This window comes from Pteronotus mesoamericanus, unplaced genomic scaffold (assembly GCF_021234165.1).
Source record: "Pteronotus mesoamericanus isolate MK-2021 breed Mesoamerican mustached bat unplaced genomic scaffold, CSHL_Meso_final scaffold_651, whole genome shotgun sequence".
Lineage (NCBI taxonomy): Eukaryota > Metazoa > Chordata > Mammalia > Chiroptera > Mormoopidae > Pteronotus > Pteronotus mesoamericanus.
Genome location: NW_026555325.1, coordinates 12494397 through 12512710, shown reverse-complemented (window position 1 = coordinate 12512710; position 18314 = coordinate 12494397). Strand labels below are relative to the sequence as shown.

Genomic DNA, 18314 nt, shown 5'->3' with positions numbered 1-18314 from the left:
GGATAAATATCATACGATTATTTTAACAGATGCATAAAGAAGCATTTTATGGGGTTCAATAGCTATTTATGATAATGCACAGTAAACTAGAAATAGCTGAAATTTTCTTAACTTGGTAAACATTATATGTTAAAAACCTTTAGCAAACATTATACTTAAATTAGGTAAGAAATGAGATGCACTGTCTTTAAGCTGGGCATCAGATGAAGATGCCCACTATCACTATAGCTGTTTAACACAGTTCCCAAGAAACTATGACCAACGATGATGGAAAGAAGTAAAAATATACAGATATGAAGTATAGAAATAAAACTGTCATTATTTATAACTGATATAGGATAATCTATATAGATTACATATAGAAATATATATATAGAAAATACAAAAAAAAATTAACAAACTATTAAGAACAAGAGTTCAGAAATGTTGTTAGAACCAAGATCAAGTTTTAAAACATCAGTGGCATTTCTGTATACCAACAACATACATCAAGAAAATGTTTTTAATTGAATATTTAAAATATTAATGTCTACTTAAGGAACATCATGTGCAAAATCAAAAAGTTGAAAGAACAGAAGCAGAAATGTTTTAATATCTTAAACTGATAGGAAATGAATACCTGAAATATACAACAAACTCTTAAAAAACATTAATTGAGAGATAAGGATGAATATGAAAAAGTGTTAACAAGCAATTTTAGAAACGGGAAGCCAAAGGCCAACAAGAATATAAAGAGATGCTCAAACTCATTAGTGTTAAGAGAAATTCAAATTAAAACACTGAGCTATAAAATTATATACATTAGACTGAAAATATTAGAAAGGTAGATAAATGCAGGGGTGGGAAGCAATGAAGGGTTATTGCTGGTGAAAATGGGCACCAAAGTACTTTTTTGGTAGAGCATCTAGCAGCACCTGGTCAAATTAAGCATAAACATATATCCTATTACCCAGCAATTCTGATTCCGGGTATACATCCCAAGGAAATCCTCACAAAGTTCCATAAAAGGACAAGTGTGAGGATGTTCAAGAGGCACTGTTTGTTGTAATAAGAAATTGGAAGCAACCAGTGTGGCAAAACTGGTAAATATGGATAGTTAAAACACAGTAGCTACAAATCATGGGATACTATGCAGCAGTTAGAAGCAATATAAACATAGCAACATACATAAATAATAAAATCTAAGGTTAACTAATATAAAATAGAAAGAATCAGAAAGAGATACAGAGCATAATAATAATTATACATATTAAAATGTCATGTACACAAATGGAGGAAGGGGCAGGGTAGAGATATAGTTATGACAAGCTCAACAATGAGGTAACTGCTGAAGGTGAGAGATGGGCACCTGGAGGTTTAAAATATTATTCATAATTTTCTTTTATATTTGCTTGAACATTTCTATTTTAAAATACATGTATATAAAACAATATCCATATTAGGAAAATATTACATGCAAACCAAAGAGAACAGTGAAGTACATATTATTTTAGACCATCATATGAGAATGGTTGCCTATGGCCTGAGGTCAGTAGCATGGGAGTGAAAATCAGAATAAAAGAAAATGTATAAATAAATAAAATAAGTGCTTTGCATGGACCAGTGATGACAATGTGCCATGTACTGAGGAGTGTGATTTATTCTATTCTCTTTGCAAAAGGTCCAATAAAAAAAAAAAAAAATTCCTTTTTCTTTCCCTTAATCAGAAGGCTCTGTTTTAGACTACGGAAATGAAGAAACTATAAAAATAACTGTCTAATTATTATAATTCAGGAAACAATTGAATAGCTGTTCCAAGTAACCAACTCACCATATATAACTGTACAAATGAATTAAAAATAAGTAATATTTATGTCATTTATATTTTCTAGAGAAGTCATTTCTGACAATAATAGTCATCACAGAAACTAGCAAAATCACTAAGCTGCTAACTACAAATTAAAGTGAAAAAATAGATTCTAAGTTGTTGCATTCTAAAAGAATAAAGAAGCATAGAGCAAAGGAAAGAAATTCCCTTACCAGAGGCTATAAATTCTTTTATTTGGCTCACACAGTAGCAAAAGTAGATTTTTTCACTGGCATAATTTTATGCTGATATTGAAAAATTATGACTTCTCAATATCTGTATTTCTACTTTCTTCTGAAATAAATCATAAGGCATGATTTTTACTGGTCTTTTATTTCTACTTAGAAAAGGATTCTAGAGCTGAACAGAAGTGCCCCATGTACAGGTCACATTTACAGGTTCCATTATACCAACCTGACATGCAACATTATTTATATTTTGTAGCCCTCATAATCTCACTCAAAATTTTACCAAAATGTATTAAAAAAATTTGCTTAGTAATGTAAGCATGTAATCACCAGAGGTATGAACAGGACATGCTAAGTGAAAGGATATGGTAGGTCAAAACAAATTTTGGAGGACTCAAGAACAATGAAAAGAAGTTCGGTATTCAGATGTAATTCTATGAATATCTGAAACTATGACAGGGTTCTTGGAGCTGTTAAAGGACAAGTTCTTACCATAGTTAACGAACAGATTATGAATATATTAAAAAGAAAGTGCAACGGATGGTAGTTTTTGTTTAATTTTTTTTCCAAATTAAACTCTGCAGACTGAGTTGTGCTCACAGAGTTGATGGAAGCTACTTCTCCATTCTTCTTAACTTATTTGCTCTCTCCCATAATAATATATCAATTTTATCAACTGTCTGTGGTAAATAAAATTGGATACTTCCTGTCAAGATGGTGTTAGGGCACAGAAATTTGTTTCTGAAAATGAATGAATGTGGTTGTGAGGTCCCTTAGATGGGACCAGTTATAAAAAGTAAGTTTAACAAGTCAAATTACAATCTGGTAACCTTAAGCATATAAATGAGATTATTTATGAAGCTATAGTTATTACTTACCTTGAGTGCCTGTCTTTTAAAGATATTGTCTGTAAACCATGTAACCTTCAATATCTACTTCCAATATGTAGAAACTGTTATTCTCAAAAAGCATCTAAAAGAGAAACATAAGAAAATATTATAAATTTGAGGTAATCAACACGGTTTCATTTATTTAAATGTAAAAGCAGATCTTGAAATTCTTTATGACTTTGTTTAATGAGTCTGGACAAAGGGAGGTATGTATCAAAGGATGTGTTTTATGTAACTTTACTATAATAATGATGAGATTTTCACATTAGAAGAATCAGAAAGTTCTGAGGAACATGTATTTTGACCCATGTCATAAACTTTAGCATTTCTATAGTACTAATTTTATGTATGGGGTTGCGTAGGTCCTATGAACATTTTTTAAAATATAATTTTATAAATATATTGATTCTGATATCCTACATGCACACAGCCACACTCTAGAAAATATTTTGCTTGTTAAAAATAGATAATTAAAAATAATTCTTGATTATATTTGAGTTGACTATAAATGCCAAAATCATAAAAATAGTTAAATATGCCTGTCCCCATGAAAAGGTGAAAATTTTATTCCTCTTATCAATTAAACTGCCTTATCAGTACTTTATACCAACCTAATGAAGCTTAGTAGAGATCTTTGAAGAGAAACTGTGTCTAAAAGAGAACTGAAATTACCCAGAGAAAATATTCTTTGCTGAAAGAATTTGATTCTAATATTCTGATTTTTTTTTTTTTTTTTTTTTTAAGTAAGTCACAGACAAGTAGTTAGGGAAAACATGATTTGAATGATACAGGCTCACACCTTTAGTATGTGTTTTGAGTACTATGGATTCCCAAGCCAAATATTAGTAATTTTTGGATCAGCAACATCATTGTTCCTTTTTGTCATTTGTGTAGATCCCTGTTTCTCAGTTGCTGCTGCACATTAAGACCACTTGGAACTGTTTAAAATACATATATAAAGACTCAGTCTATTCCTCAGATATTTTGAGTTGATTGTTACAATGTGGGGCCTGGGCTCAAGTATTTTTAAAAAGCATTAAGGAAATATATTTGTTCTTCAGGTATGAAATAATCTCACTGCAACTATTTGCCTTAGTTTATACAGATTAACTAATAAGGCACTAACTTAAAAAATACTTCCTACAGAGGTCTATGAAAATTGAGATAATGGCTAATCTGACTACTAAATATTTAAAATGATTTCAACTCATTTTAAATTAAGCCATCACACTCATACACAACACATGCATCCCTAGCTCAACAATGTAATATCTTAGATTACATGGATCCAAACATGACATAAATGGCAGCAGAAGTGAATTCCAAACTATAATGCACTTAAAGACCAAAGCTTCTACTTTGAAATGTAAATTCCCAGGTAACATGCCCAGAGGTTATGATTGGAGAGCTAGGCTGAGGCCTTGGGTTCTCTATTTTTAAAGACATCTCTGATGATTATAATGCAAATACCGACCTTGCCTATAAAACAGTGCTCTTAAGTGTTTAATAACACTGATTACTAATTGACCTTCATTATTAACACTTATAAAAATACTTCTCGAGTTTTATTCTAAGAGTATATCTCTAATATTAAAAGATAAACCCGAGACCCACTAGGTAAGAAATAACTTTAAACATAGAGTAAATAGAACTTCAGCAATAAATCAATGTAGATAAGCTAAAGTAATGTTTATGGATTATGTGTTTTGTAAATTTTGGCATCCTCCTAAGTAAACTGTGCAGGTAATCAATAAAATACTTGTGGCAAAAACAAAACAGAACAAAACAAAAACAACCAATTATATCCCACAATGAAAACTTAACCTAGAACCTCATATACAACTAGAATTATTCATTCAATGGCTCAGAATTAGAATTTTATGTCCCTTAGTTAGTGGGAGAGAAAAAGCTCTCTAGCATCATTTTCTCTGTTTAAATACAAAGCCAACATTTTAAAAAAGAAAAAGTGTCAAATCATTTCCCTTAAGAACACACACACACATTAACTTACTAAAAATAACATTAAATAGGCTGTTAGCATTTTATTTTTGAAAATTCTTATAAACAGGTCCAGAAATGCTTTGCAGTAAAAATAATATATTCATACACACATACTCTTTAGATTCTTTCTGAAAAAGAAAATTCTAATAAACAGAAGTAAATATCTGAGTATTTGCAATACATAATAAAAATGGTGATCTCAGTAACTACTAAACCTTTAAAGAGAGCGGTACTTATTTTCTTTTACCTACCTAGTTTAACCTACCTATCTAGGTTAAAATTAATTGTCAGTTCATGACTACAGTTGATTCTTTCCCCAGGCTTAGTGCTGCTTAGTAGCTGGAAAACAGTCCTGGGCTTCCCAAATGTCTTCACAAACAGGGAGCTACTGCACCTCTGAAATCTACAAGATGGGCTGCATATCTGCCTCTGTCGTGTGCAGCTATGAAATGAAGTCCCAAGATTTTTTGGCAAAACTCTTGATCTTCTACTATCTGACCCCAGCTGCCTTTTGTTATCTCTCATCTCTCAAGTCAACCAAAACTTGGCTCAAATACTGCTTTCTTCTTGAAGGAAATTTCCATCAAGGCCACACTAAAAGATCTCTTCTGATTTTCTACACTAATTACTGCAAATTACTTAGCTAATTAATCACTCACTTATGGTCCTTTATTTCTATCTTTTGTTATTATTTAAAATTTGACATGTTTGTTTTATCCCCAAATATATTCTAATTTTTCAGTAATTCCTAGCCTAAAAGCATTTAATAAATTTGTGATGATTTTATTTGTTGGTCTTTCTAGTAATTGAGTACAGTATTTTACAACAACTGGGTGAGTGACCCACCTTTTCGCCTTAGTATACTCTATTACTATGAATGATTTAAAAATTGTAACCTCCCTGTGCTGCATGAACATTTCCATCTCTTCTGAGCACTACCAAAGCTGACTTTTCTAATATCTCATAATCCAGGTACATAATTTGGGTTAACTGAGAGTACCAGTATATTAATTACCATTATTAATAACTGGATTAACAAGAATGCACTTTTTCCCAATAAATTGGGCTCTTTAAATATACTTAATACAAAAGTCACAGAAAACATGGTTTAGTGTTCCCTTAGGAGAACTACATATTTTAGTAAGAACTCGTAACTCCGTAAATCACACAATATTCTACATCACAAAAGAATTCACCCTATGCATGTTACCGTTTAAAAAAAAAGATTTGTATTTATTTATTTTTAGAGAGATGGGAAGGGAGGGGGAGAGAGAGGGAGAGAAACATCGATATGCCAGAGAAATACCAATCGGTTGTCTCCCACACTCTCCCAACCAGGGACCTGGCCCGCAACCGAGGCACATGTCCTGACTGGGAATCCAACCAGCAACCCTTTGGTTTGTGGTACAATGCCCATCCCACTGTGCAATACCAGTAAGGGCTATGTACATTCCCTTTAGTGATTAAAAATACATACCTCTAGATAGTAGACATTGCTAAGTATCTCCAACATTTGTCATATTAAGTTGCTAAGGCTTCCTCCTCATTTTTAAAAACACAAGTAAGAACTTATTAATTGCTAAATTCTAAGTAGCATTAATTTCATCCTCACAACAATCCTAAGAACTGCTATTTTCATCTACATTTTACAGATAAGAAAACCGAGGAATACAGAAATTAACTTGCCCGAAGTTTTACAACTAATAACTGTCAGACTTGGGTTTCAAACGTAGACATGCAGTCTACAATTAACTATAGTAATTCTTGAATACCCCATCCATTAAAATAAAATCTCCAGTAGCCCTGGAAGCCTCACCTAATGTACCTTCACATACATTTCTGCATTACACCCTTCACCCTTTAGCAAGGTTTATCAGGTTTCCCACTGAAAGGAGAATGCCAGGGTGGTCCAGTTCCAATTCTCTCCATCACAGAAAGGATGACTTCCAAGTTCTCATTTAGCTCTATATAGTTCTATTATTTCTGTACAATTCTGTACCTAATAGGGCCTCTGTGGGACTAAGAATTGACCTTAAAAATCTCCATCCTGTTTCTGAATATAATGTTCTGTAAGTCTATTCTAATCAAGACCCTTTAAGTATGGGGTTCAGTACTGGTAAAACTTAGGGTTTTACCTCTTTTTTCATTTGTTTTTAATGGAAGACTTTGCTTTCTTATAAATATTACTGCACTCATAATTTTAAAATATGGCAGTTTTTATAGGAAGAAAACATGTTTTCTACTTTCCTGAGCTATAGGGAATATATCCAAACCTAAACTTTACAGGTGATTCCTTTCATAGAATTAGCAGTATGCAATTTCCCTTTCTCCCTCCCTCTCTCCCCCTTTTCTTTCTTTCCTCTTTCTCTTTTCCCTCCTTCCCACCCTCCTTCTTTCTCCTTCCTTCCTTCTTTCCGTCCTTCCTTCCTTCCCTCCTTCCCTCCCTCCCTCCCTTTTTCAGTAAAGCAATAAAATCTTTATTTCTCTCTCAGTTACCTCAGGCTCTGTCAGAAGGAAGGCAAGGGCCCTTGGCTTAGCCACACCTGAGGCCTGCTATGCTAAGAGCTGGGGGGTGGTAAGAAGAGAAGAAATGATCTGAACAGCCCATGAATCCCCTAGGAGCTATGACTTCACCGTGTCCAGCAGTCAAGAGCCAATTCATTCTGATCTGATAGGTGACTTAAAAAAAATAAATAAATCCACAGCCCTGACTGGTGTGGCTCAGTGAGCTGGGCATTGTCCTGCAAACTGAAAAGTCACTGGTTCAATTCCTGGTTAGGGCACATGCCAGGTTAGGGTTGTGAGCCAGGTCTCCGGTTGGGGGACTGCAAGGGGCAACTGATCGATATTTCTCTGGCACATCAGTGTTTCTCTCTCTCTTTTACCCTCCCTTCTCGTCTCTCTAAAAATAAATAAAATCTTAAAATAGTTCTAATTCACAAATTTCACATATGGTTGAATGCAAACAGATCATAATAAGACAATACAGAATAAAATAAAACCCTATAAAGTATTTTATTTCAACAGATAACAAATACTCAAAAAATTAAAAGTATTTTAAGCCTATGCTTGCTTTTTTTAAAGATTCCAAGTTTCTTCTGTATAGTAAGAGCTCCAATTATGGAATCAATGGAAGATTTGTTTACTCAACTGTTCTTATCACAGAGAATAATCTTAACCTGAACTTATTCAAGCCATTGCTTAGTACCAGTTAGGATCATTATTAGTTTTATTCCAGATGACTCCTTTAGTGTGTCTTATATAACTTTTACTTATGGTTTTAGTGCAATTATTCTTTTTATTTATTTAATTTCTCTTTTTCTTCTTAAAGCAAACCTTTTAACATTTGTTGCAACACAGGTTTGGTGTTAACAAACTTAGTTTTTTCTTGTCTGGGAAGCTCCATATTTCTCCTTTGATTTTAAATGATAGCCTTACTGGGTAAAGGAGCCTTGGCTGTAGGTCCTTGTTTTTCATCGCCTTGGATATTTCACGCCACTTCCTTATGGCCTGAAATGTTTCTATTGAGAAATCAGATGACAGTCTAATTGGTGCTTCTTGTATGTAACTACCCGATTTTCTGTTGAAGATTTTAGGATTCTCTCCTTCTCTTTAAGCCTTGCTGTTTTAATTATGATGTGTGTCAGTGTAGGCCTCTTTGGATCCAGCTTGTTTGGGACTCTGAATTTCCTCGACTTGTGTGTCTTTTCCATTCACCAGGTTAGGCAAATTTTTAGTCATTTCTTCAAATAGGTTCTCTATCCCTTGCTCCTTCTCTTCTCCTTCTGGTATTCCCACGGTGCAGCTACTGTTACACTTCATGTTGTCCCAAAGGTTTCTTAAGCTCTCCTCAATTTTTCTAAAGTTCTGTTTTCTTTTTGCTGCTCTGCTTGGGTGTTTTTTCCCAACCTTGTCTTCCAGATCATTGATTTGATCCTCTGTTTCATCTAACCTACTGTTCATTCCTTCCACTGTATTATTTTAGATATTGTATTATTTATTTGTAACTGGTCCTTTTTATGATTTCTATGTCTTTTTTTTCATGCTGTTGAGTATCCTTATAATTATATAAACTCTCTAAAAGATTGCTTGCCTCCCATTTCATCTAGTTTTTCCGGAAAATTCTTTTGTTCTTTCATTTGGGGCCTATTTCTTTGTCTTCCCATTTTGGCTGCCTCTTTGTGTTTGTTTCTATGTATTAGGTAGATCTGCAAAGACTCTGGTGTAGGCCTATGTCAAATCCTGCCTATGATTGGCCTTGGGCAACCTGTTTGGAGGTATCAGCGACCCACAGCATGTGGCTCCCACTGCTGGGCTTGTTTGTGTGCAGAGAGAACCAGGCTGCAAACCAAGGCTGGCTTTAACCAACACTGGGCTTAGGGGAGGGTCAGCTATAGTCTCAGAGCTCCAAGAGATCTGTTTCTGTCCGCAGGCTTTCTGCTGGCTAAAGAGTGAAAGTCTTCCAGCTGTACTCCTTAGTAGCAGGGCTTAAGCACCAAAGGATGGGGCAGAGTAATCCCTGCAGGTAGGGCTATTGCTTCTACTCAGGCTGTTGCCATCTGGATGGAATACTCTGCTTGAAAAAGATGGCTCCTGCAATATGGGGAATGATGCAGCACAAGGATCCTGGTGGCTGACCGTTCAGTTTTCACCCAGAGTCACTAGCCCAAAACTTTCCTCAAGCATCTCTAGTTCACTCTGTCCTCACTTTGCTGGCACCTAGGGTAAGTGGTTGCAAACTGAATTTTTTGGGGTTGGCTCTTTAAGAGGCTTTCTGTGTCTCTAACCATCTCTCCCTGATAGAATTCCTCTGCTTTTCACAGCTGTATGTTATTTGGATTCCTTACTCAGTTCTGGTGCTGTATGCCGAGGCGCCCAGCTTGGGTTTTAGACATCACACTTCTCAGGAGGGAACCCCTGGAGGCTAAAATATCCCTCCAGAACTTCAGCTGTTGCCCGTGGGAGCCCAGCCAGCCCTCTTGTATCTCCTTTGCACTCCCTATGCTTCACATCGTGTGGAAGTGTTTTCTTCTGTTTGTCCATGTTTATAAGGTTTCTCTCCAGCTAGTGGTCAGTTGGTTATTCAGGATGATTTTTCTACAATTTAGATGTAATTCGAGATTGGTCCTGGGAGGAGGTTCGTCTAGCTTTACTTACTACTCTGCCATTTTGCTTTTAACTGCCTTATTTATTTATTAATTTATTCAGCAAAACAGTCTCTTACTGTGTATGCCTAAGTCAATTTCAAATACAAAGCACCACTGGCAATTCTAAATCTGTCCACCACATTAACCTTTGTCTTTAGACCTCCTGAAACTTGTTTACATGATCTGGTTCAGTAAAAAACTATTTTTAAAGTCCAAAGCACCTGAAGTTCTCTCTACGAAAGTTGAAAATTACCAAGCTGTTCAAGATATTAATAGTAAATGATATATTTTCATCAGAGAAAGAAAAAGGAGCAATCCTTTCTTATTTTTTCCCCCATCAGCATTTTTGAAAAATGTCCATCTGATGTGGATGGAGTATCTCTTCAGCTGGAATAAGTAATCCATTTGGTTCTGATAGACCACCTTAATTATATCTGTTATTTGAGGAATACCAGTGAGTGATTTTGGATACACTGATTGTCAAATACCTTAAGAGCTGACCTTTTAGGGACAAAAAAATTAAATATAATATTTTGCCAAACATAGTACAAAAACATGCATATTAACATTCTGGCAATAATAAATTCTATTTTAGTCTTCTTATCCAATAGAGCCTGTTGATAGATAATTATTGAGCTATTTGGGTTGGAACCCAGTAAATGGGCTGGTAGTTAATTTTTAATTCTATATAATCTCTCCCAACATCAAAAATAAGGTTCTTAAAAAAAAAACTATGGATTGAAAACTCAAGGATGAGAAAAATGAATATTGTAGAGAAAAAAACTGACAGGATTGGAAGACAAATCATGTGAATATGAAGGTTTATGTTAATAGGTTTACATTCAATAAAACAAATTTTTTTCCATTTATACTTCTGTGCACTAGTATCTTTCAAGCATTTCCTCTAGGCAGTGTATAGAAACACTCTGTAAAACTATTTTATATAGTTTTATTATGTTTTATAAATCTATTGTACCTTTGAAAATAATAAATACATGAATGACCTTGCTAGCTACCTCATTTTAAATGTTGGCATTATTAGAAGTTTATGACTAGGATGATGTAGATGTTACCTTCTTCATATTTTCTCAGGTTCTGCCTCTTGCCTTTCTGAGCCTTTTTGACTCGGTAGTCTCTCTTACACATTTCTAGCAGTATACTCTCTCCTTTATTTTTTTCATGGCTTTCTTAAAAAACAAATCCTACCATGGACATCGCCTCCATTTTCTTTTCTAAAACATCATATACCTCTTTTTCTCATTACTGTCACCAACAGGAACTGCCTACATTTCCAGAATGCTAGAAATAAGCTATTTATTAATGCTAGAAAGTTCTGATGAGGAAACAGAAGGGAAGAAAAGCAAAGCAACAGTGACAACTAATGTTAATTTTACTGATCAGGATTATGCTAAGAGTGTAGATGGAATTCCTGAACAAAAGAGGGAATGCAAAGAAGGAATTTCAACATCAGAGGGTATGCTTAAATTCCCTCTGAAACATGGTAACCTTAAAGGTGCCTTCCAAGTCCATAATTCTATGACTTTATAATTAAGAATCACAAGAAATTTTATGAGCAAGCAAGAAAAGTATGCTTTGAAAAAAAGCATTCACAAGTTGAACACCAAAGTTGTACTGCCCCACTTTGGAGGCAGACAACAGAAATTCACAAACATTGAACAGAATATTATTAATTTGTTTTAGAATTTTAAAGCAATATGGCAAAATATAGACATTAGGTATATCAAGAATTTATTATACATTTAACTAACCCCCAGATTAAAATAAACAAAACACTATAAATTGATAGTGGGCCAACATAAAGAATAAAACAAAAACCTTGGGACTGATGATGAAATTCATGCCACTAAATAAAAAATTGCAAAAGGAATGGAATTTAGTCCAAGAGAAGAATGTTTCTGCTGTTGATGAATGAGAAAATATGTCGAGGACCCTGTGTGTCAACACGTACACGTGTGTGTGTGTGTGTGTGTGTGAGCGAGAGCGAGAGAGAGAGAGAGAGAGAGAGAGAGACACTATTGTTTTTGTGCACAAAAATTAGGAGGCTAAATTTAAAGAAGTTTTTAATGGTGTTATGATACGATTTTTAGACATTTGATGTATAAGACACTATTATCCCAAAGAAAAAACACTATGATAAAGATAGACTTAATGAAGTTATCATGAATCTACATCGATGCTTAGCAAGAAATCCAGGTCTGGAATATGAACCATAATGCTTTATTTACATGATAGTAACAAAGATAATAGTTCTAAAAGTGATTCCATTTTACTGAGCTGAATGAATTACTAAGTGTTGTAGGAGATTAAACAGAAAATACCAAATCAGAACTCAGAAAAAGTCTTTTTAAAAGATGTCCTCTATATAAAAACAAAAGAAAACCATGTAGCTTAAAAAGTTAATAGAATATGACAGACTCATTAATCAGTGCTTATTAATTAAGGCTAATTTTAGAGAAAACTAATGAGAAGTATATTTAAATTAACTTACAGAAAATTTTTAAATAAATACAATTTTAATGGATGATATACAGACTAAAAACTGCTCTTTGGAATTTTTTTTTAAATAAGCAGCTTCAAAATGCACCTATATATTATTAAAATCAGCATATAAACTCTTTATAGGGAAATATCAAATTTGTGCTATAAAACTTTTATTACAGTGTTCTGTAATATGTAAACACCCTCCTTCCAATGTTTATGGCATTAATGATGTAAAGCATTATATTTTTATACAATGCAGACTTCAAAGTGACACTTCAAATTATCAAAAATATAAATAAACAAAAATAAAACCCTCCAAAATGAAGAGTCCTCCTTAATTAAAATAAATCCTCTAAGTATTATCCTAAGCTAAGGGAACAGATATAACTGACAATAAAGCAACAAGGATTTGCATCTTCGGACAATATGAAAAAGTTATAAAGGAAAAAAATGGAGACAAAACAGAAAAATGAACATTTCTTATATAACCAAACTAAATTCTACTATAATTTCCAATAAAAAAAAGGTAACAGGGCGAGACATTAGAAGTTCGTGCAAGGAGGTGGAGAAATCCCCATATGTCAACACATTTAAAGGATAAAATGACAAGCAGAGAAAATGCAAACGAGCACACAGAAGAATAGGCATATCCTCTTTAGGGATGTCTGAAAAGGATGTTAATGTGACCAGAGTTATGAAAGCTGCCAGCATTTGAGGAAAACACAATGCTCAGACTTTCTGTAGATTTTGGTGCAGGCACTCATAACGGTAAAGGAAACTATATTATGTGAGGAAGTCTGTGAGCCAGCAGTAATGCCTGATTTTATGATGTCTGGAAATAGCTATCTTTTACCAAAGGAGAACAATATTTCAAATCCTACCAAGAACAGCTCAATACTATGCTAACTTGCCAAATAATATAGTTTTGTTAGAGAAAGTAACACACTGAGATAAGACTAAAATCCTTATAAACAGAAAAAGATGTCTGTATTACGCAAACTACTAACAGGAGTAAACAAAGATGGGGTTATTACTGACTCGGTGAAACATAATGGAGATGAAAACATGAAATCCGACTATGAGCAAGTGCAACCAAAGAGAATTTCTGAGTCATTCTTGTTTGTTAGAGATTTTCACGTTCAGAGGACTGTCCTGTCAAGTTTTGTTTTTGAAAAATAAATGAAATATGATTTTAGATCTTTCAAAGGTGACAAATCTAAAGCTATACATATAAAATGTGAAGTATTTCCAGAAACCTGCTCCATCTTGTTTACAATGAACTGAAATGACTATGCAGAAAAATTACTTAAATGTTTAAACCAAAACATTATAGGACATTTTGCTCTATGAGTCATATGTCTTAATATCACATATCACATATAGGTTCCAATGCTACTTAATATTAATAAAATATTAAATGTTTCCTATATTGCTGGCATTTATGATGCTGTGATTTTTCTGATGGTTCCTCAGCACTAAGAATACAGCTGCACATACCACTGCAGACAGAGATATAATAAAATGTACTTTATGTAAATATATAAAATACAAATTTTAACTCAGTACAGTAAACTGAGGATCAATATGTGAAAGTAAAACTTAGTATGGTGAATTCACGGTCAGCAAAATTTCAATGTAAAATATTTTAAAATATATATTGATTGGATGGTTGCTACAGAGAGCAACTGAAGCAAAAAATAAAATGAAATATTCTGTTTATTCATATAGAAAATAATAAAAACAAATTATCACAAAGCAGTCAATATGTTGGCAATAGATGCCTCTCCACTGATAATTACATGCAGTTTGAACTGAAAGCATTATATAGGTAACATATTTAATTGATTTAATTCCATGAAATAGTGCAATACAACCACCCCCCAAAACAATGTATTCAATGCTTAAAATCTGTATTTCAAATAAAATTTCTACCACATAGAAAAGCTGAAACTAAAATGAGTACTATCAGTGATTTTTGTTGCTCCCAGATTATGAAATTAAGAGATTAGGTTTTCAGCAAATTTGAACATATATAGATTATTAGGTAAAACTCAGTATTGTTTTATTCTTCTTGGATGTGCAGAGAGAAGATGTAACACGAGGAATGTTATAAATAACAGCAAGTTTACACTTAGAAAAAAAGCAAACCAACAGAGTCCTTTACAGTATTTACAACTTAATTTTTTTTTGGCCAAAGAATGTATGGTGTAAGATTCCTCCACCAAATTATTGCAAGATTATAATATTTATAATATTATAGTCTTATTGAATCTTAATATTATTATAAATATTAAATATTTAAAAATAGATGACTGTAAATGAAGGCAATCTATATTAACTGGAAATTGATCAATCTGCCAATCAGTGCAGATGAAAAAGGACCAGATATTTATGGAATAACTGTTTGGCAGAAATCTCAAGGAAGGAAGTCTCAATTATGCCTGATCCTAAAATGTGTCAAAAAGCTCCCCATAAAAATAGAAAATTAACACAGTATTTGAAATTTTATATACCTAATTACAACATTAGGTACGTCATAATGACCTGTTTTTATATATCTAATGTTTGGTCAGAATGAACACTGTGGCTATACCAGCTGTTAAAATACCGAAGAGTAAAAGTCTTCCGTATTTGTTGGAAAATGGCCACTGTTACAACCTCTTTACATGACCCCTTCTCTAGGTCCCGTCTCCCCACTGAGACTTCTCCAAGTTCTAACCCCTAATAAGATAACATCTGGCAGCATAAGGGGCCTCCAAGAACTTGGCATCTACTCTAACTGGTTGGTACCTGTGCCATACCAATTGTTAAATACTTTGAACCTCTCCTCTGTGCAAGAAAGAGATAGTAGAAGCTTTGAGTCAGACTATATTACAGCAGCAATACTACCTAGACAAATCACTGGACTTAGCTGAAATTTCAACTTTTAAAAAAATGTTTTGTTTTGTTTTTTACATCTAGCTTTATAACATTTAACATTTATTTATTATAAAGTTAATTAAAGAATGCACTTTTGATAAACACAACACTTGAAACTGGGATTAACAAATAACAATTGCAGTCTTAATAACAATATGAACATATAAGAAATTTGAATCTGAGGTTTACGGACTTTCTAAAATACTTATACAGAATTCTGGGGCTCTGTGAAACACAATTTGACAAACACTGTTTCACGGAGCTCCAGTGGCGTAATCGGTTAGCGCGTGGTACTTATACGACAAACAGTTTCAGCATGAAGCTCTTCCCACAAAGCAGGCATTGCTTAGCCTTAACTATCCAAAGGCTGCTAAAGATGCCACATTCTCTGATGTCACATTCCCTGTGTCTGTTGTGTAGGTGATATCATGCTTTTTGAGAAGTCTTAGATCTCCCTGAGGGTTTCATATCCCCACCTACTTCATGAAAATTTTTCCCTCTGGGACCATCTAATCCTTCTCTTCCGACTCTTCCTCTTCTAGGTCCTGTTGTCTCACTGCCCAGAGACAGTCACTGTTAATATAAATGGATTTATTAATGCTACCTGGTAGGGCTGATTGTGGATTACACAAAATGACACAAAGTGTTTATTAGCACATGGAAACATAGTTAATACTACATGGAAAAATAAGCAAAAATTACAGACCCTTTACTCACAAATAGGGCATGTTTCTAACATCCATTTTTGAAGTAGACTGGTAATTAGCATGCATTTCCCCCCATATAATCATTATACAAAAGCAGTTATATTTGTCAACAATTTATATTTTACCATTTTATCCATTACATAATGTTTCCATGCATGAAAATAATTATTAAGCATTTATATATGCTGGCACTCCTTTAAGAATTTTATATTTAAGTTACTTATTCCTCAAACAACCTTATGGAATAGTATCTCCTATCAAGCCTACTTTACATATGAGGGGATCAAGGCAAATAGGTGAAGTAACATGCTCTAGGTGTAGTGGTATTAGCTAGGAAGTGGCAGAGCCAGCATTAGACCTAGGCAATTTGGCTCGAGGGTCCATGTTCCTAATTACTATGCTATATTGTCTTTGGAGTTATTTGAAATCATATAACATATACAGGTTTATAAAAATCAAAACATTGAGAAAAAATACATAGTAGTTCCTCAACTTGTGATATAAACAAAGCTGTTCAAATTGAGGAAAAGTAGAAAGAAGTATACTGAATTTATCTTGCATGGTGGCTCAAGGAAATGCAGGCTGAGTCAAATTAGACTTGTGGAGATACAAAGTGGACGATGTACTATTCTGCTATCAGTGGTTCTTCATCATGACTACAGTTCCTGAGTTACTTTTTGTTTTCTTATTTACGTTATCTATTATCAGCTTTTACAAAAAGTTACTGAAAGAGTGGGAAATGCAGCAGGAAGTCTAGGGTCCTTTACATGGGTTTGATTTCACCCTCTTCTTTCAGTGTATCTTTTTTAAAACAGTTTGCAACCAAGCCTTAGGCCAACTAGTATTGGCCTGGGCTCCCCAAAATGGATCCTCAACAGTGACCAGGCTCTTACCTTGCACTTTTCCTACAGATCAAGAGAATAGGCATATTTGTTCTAAGGGGCTTAAGCTCAGACACTGTCTGACTCCCACCTTCTTCAGATTAGACATAAGTCTTCTTTTTACCCTTGGGCTCCTTTGAAAGCACTGTGACCAGCTGTGGCTTGAAAGTTTGCTTATTAAATTCAGTTTTTGGTGTGCTAAAATGGTTTCCATCTAGTGCTTTTAGTGTTTTTTTTTTTAAATTGTCATTCTTTATATATTTTTTATTCTATTTTTTTCTTTACTATTTATCTCCCTTTCACCTCCCTCCCCCTGTAATCACCACACTGTTGTCTGAGTCCATGAGTCCTTTTTCCTTTTTGGTCAACCCTTTCACCCCCTAAACCCACAGAGCTGTCATCCTGCTTGCTCTTCATCTGTGAGTCCGTCCACATTTTCCCTGTTAGTTCAGTTTGTTCATTAGATTCCACATATGAGTGAAATCATACGGTATTTGTCTTTCTCTGACTGGCTTATTTCACTTAGCATAATGTTCTCCAGGTCCATCCAAGCTTTAGCAATGGGTAAAACTCTCTTTTTTATGGCTGACTAGTATTCCATTGTGTAAAGGTGCCATAGTTGTTTTAGCCACTCATCTACTGATGGATACTTGGGCTGCTTCAAAATCTTGGTGATTGTAAATAGCAGTGCAATGAACATAGGGGTGCTTATGTTCTTTCAAAATTAGTGTTTTGGGTTTCTTTGAATAAATTCCCAGAAGTGGAATTGCTGGGTCATAAGGCAGTTCCATTTTTAATTTTTTGAGGTATCTCCATACTGCCTTCCACAGTGGCTGTACCGATATGCATTCCAACAGTGTAAAAGGGCTCCCCTTTCTCCACACCCTCTCCAGCACTTCTTGTTTGTTGATTTACTGATGAAAGCCACTCTGCCAAGTGTGAGGTGGTATCTCATAGTGGCTTTAACTTGCATTTCTCTGATGATTCGTGACATTGAGCATCTTTTCATGTCTGTAGGCCATGTGTATGTCGTCTTTGGAGAAGTGTCTATTCAGGTCCTTTGCCCATTTTGTAATTGGTTTGTTTGTCTTCCCGGTGTTGAGTCATATGAGTTCTTTATATATTTTGGAGATTAGCCCCTGACCAGATACATAAGCAAATATTTTCTCCCCTTAGTAGGTTGTCTTTTTATTTTGTTGATAGTTTCCTTTGCTGTGCAAAAACTTTTTAGTT

General features: G+C 34.2%; 1 long non-coding RNA gene across 1 annotated transcript in view; it reads right to left on the bottom strand.

Moving 5' to 3' along the window:
- LOC129061836 (uncharacterized) overlaps positions 1 to 18314 on the bottom strand; it is a 214948-nt gene that overhangs the window by 40012 nt on the left and 156622 nt on the right. Inside the window, exon 2 of the long non-coding RNA XR_008528215.1 lies at positions 2913 to 3006. This is a non-coding gene — a long non-coding RNA (uncharacterized LOC129061836). The remainder of the gene's footprint in view (positions 1 to 2912; positions 3007 to 18314) is intronic.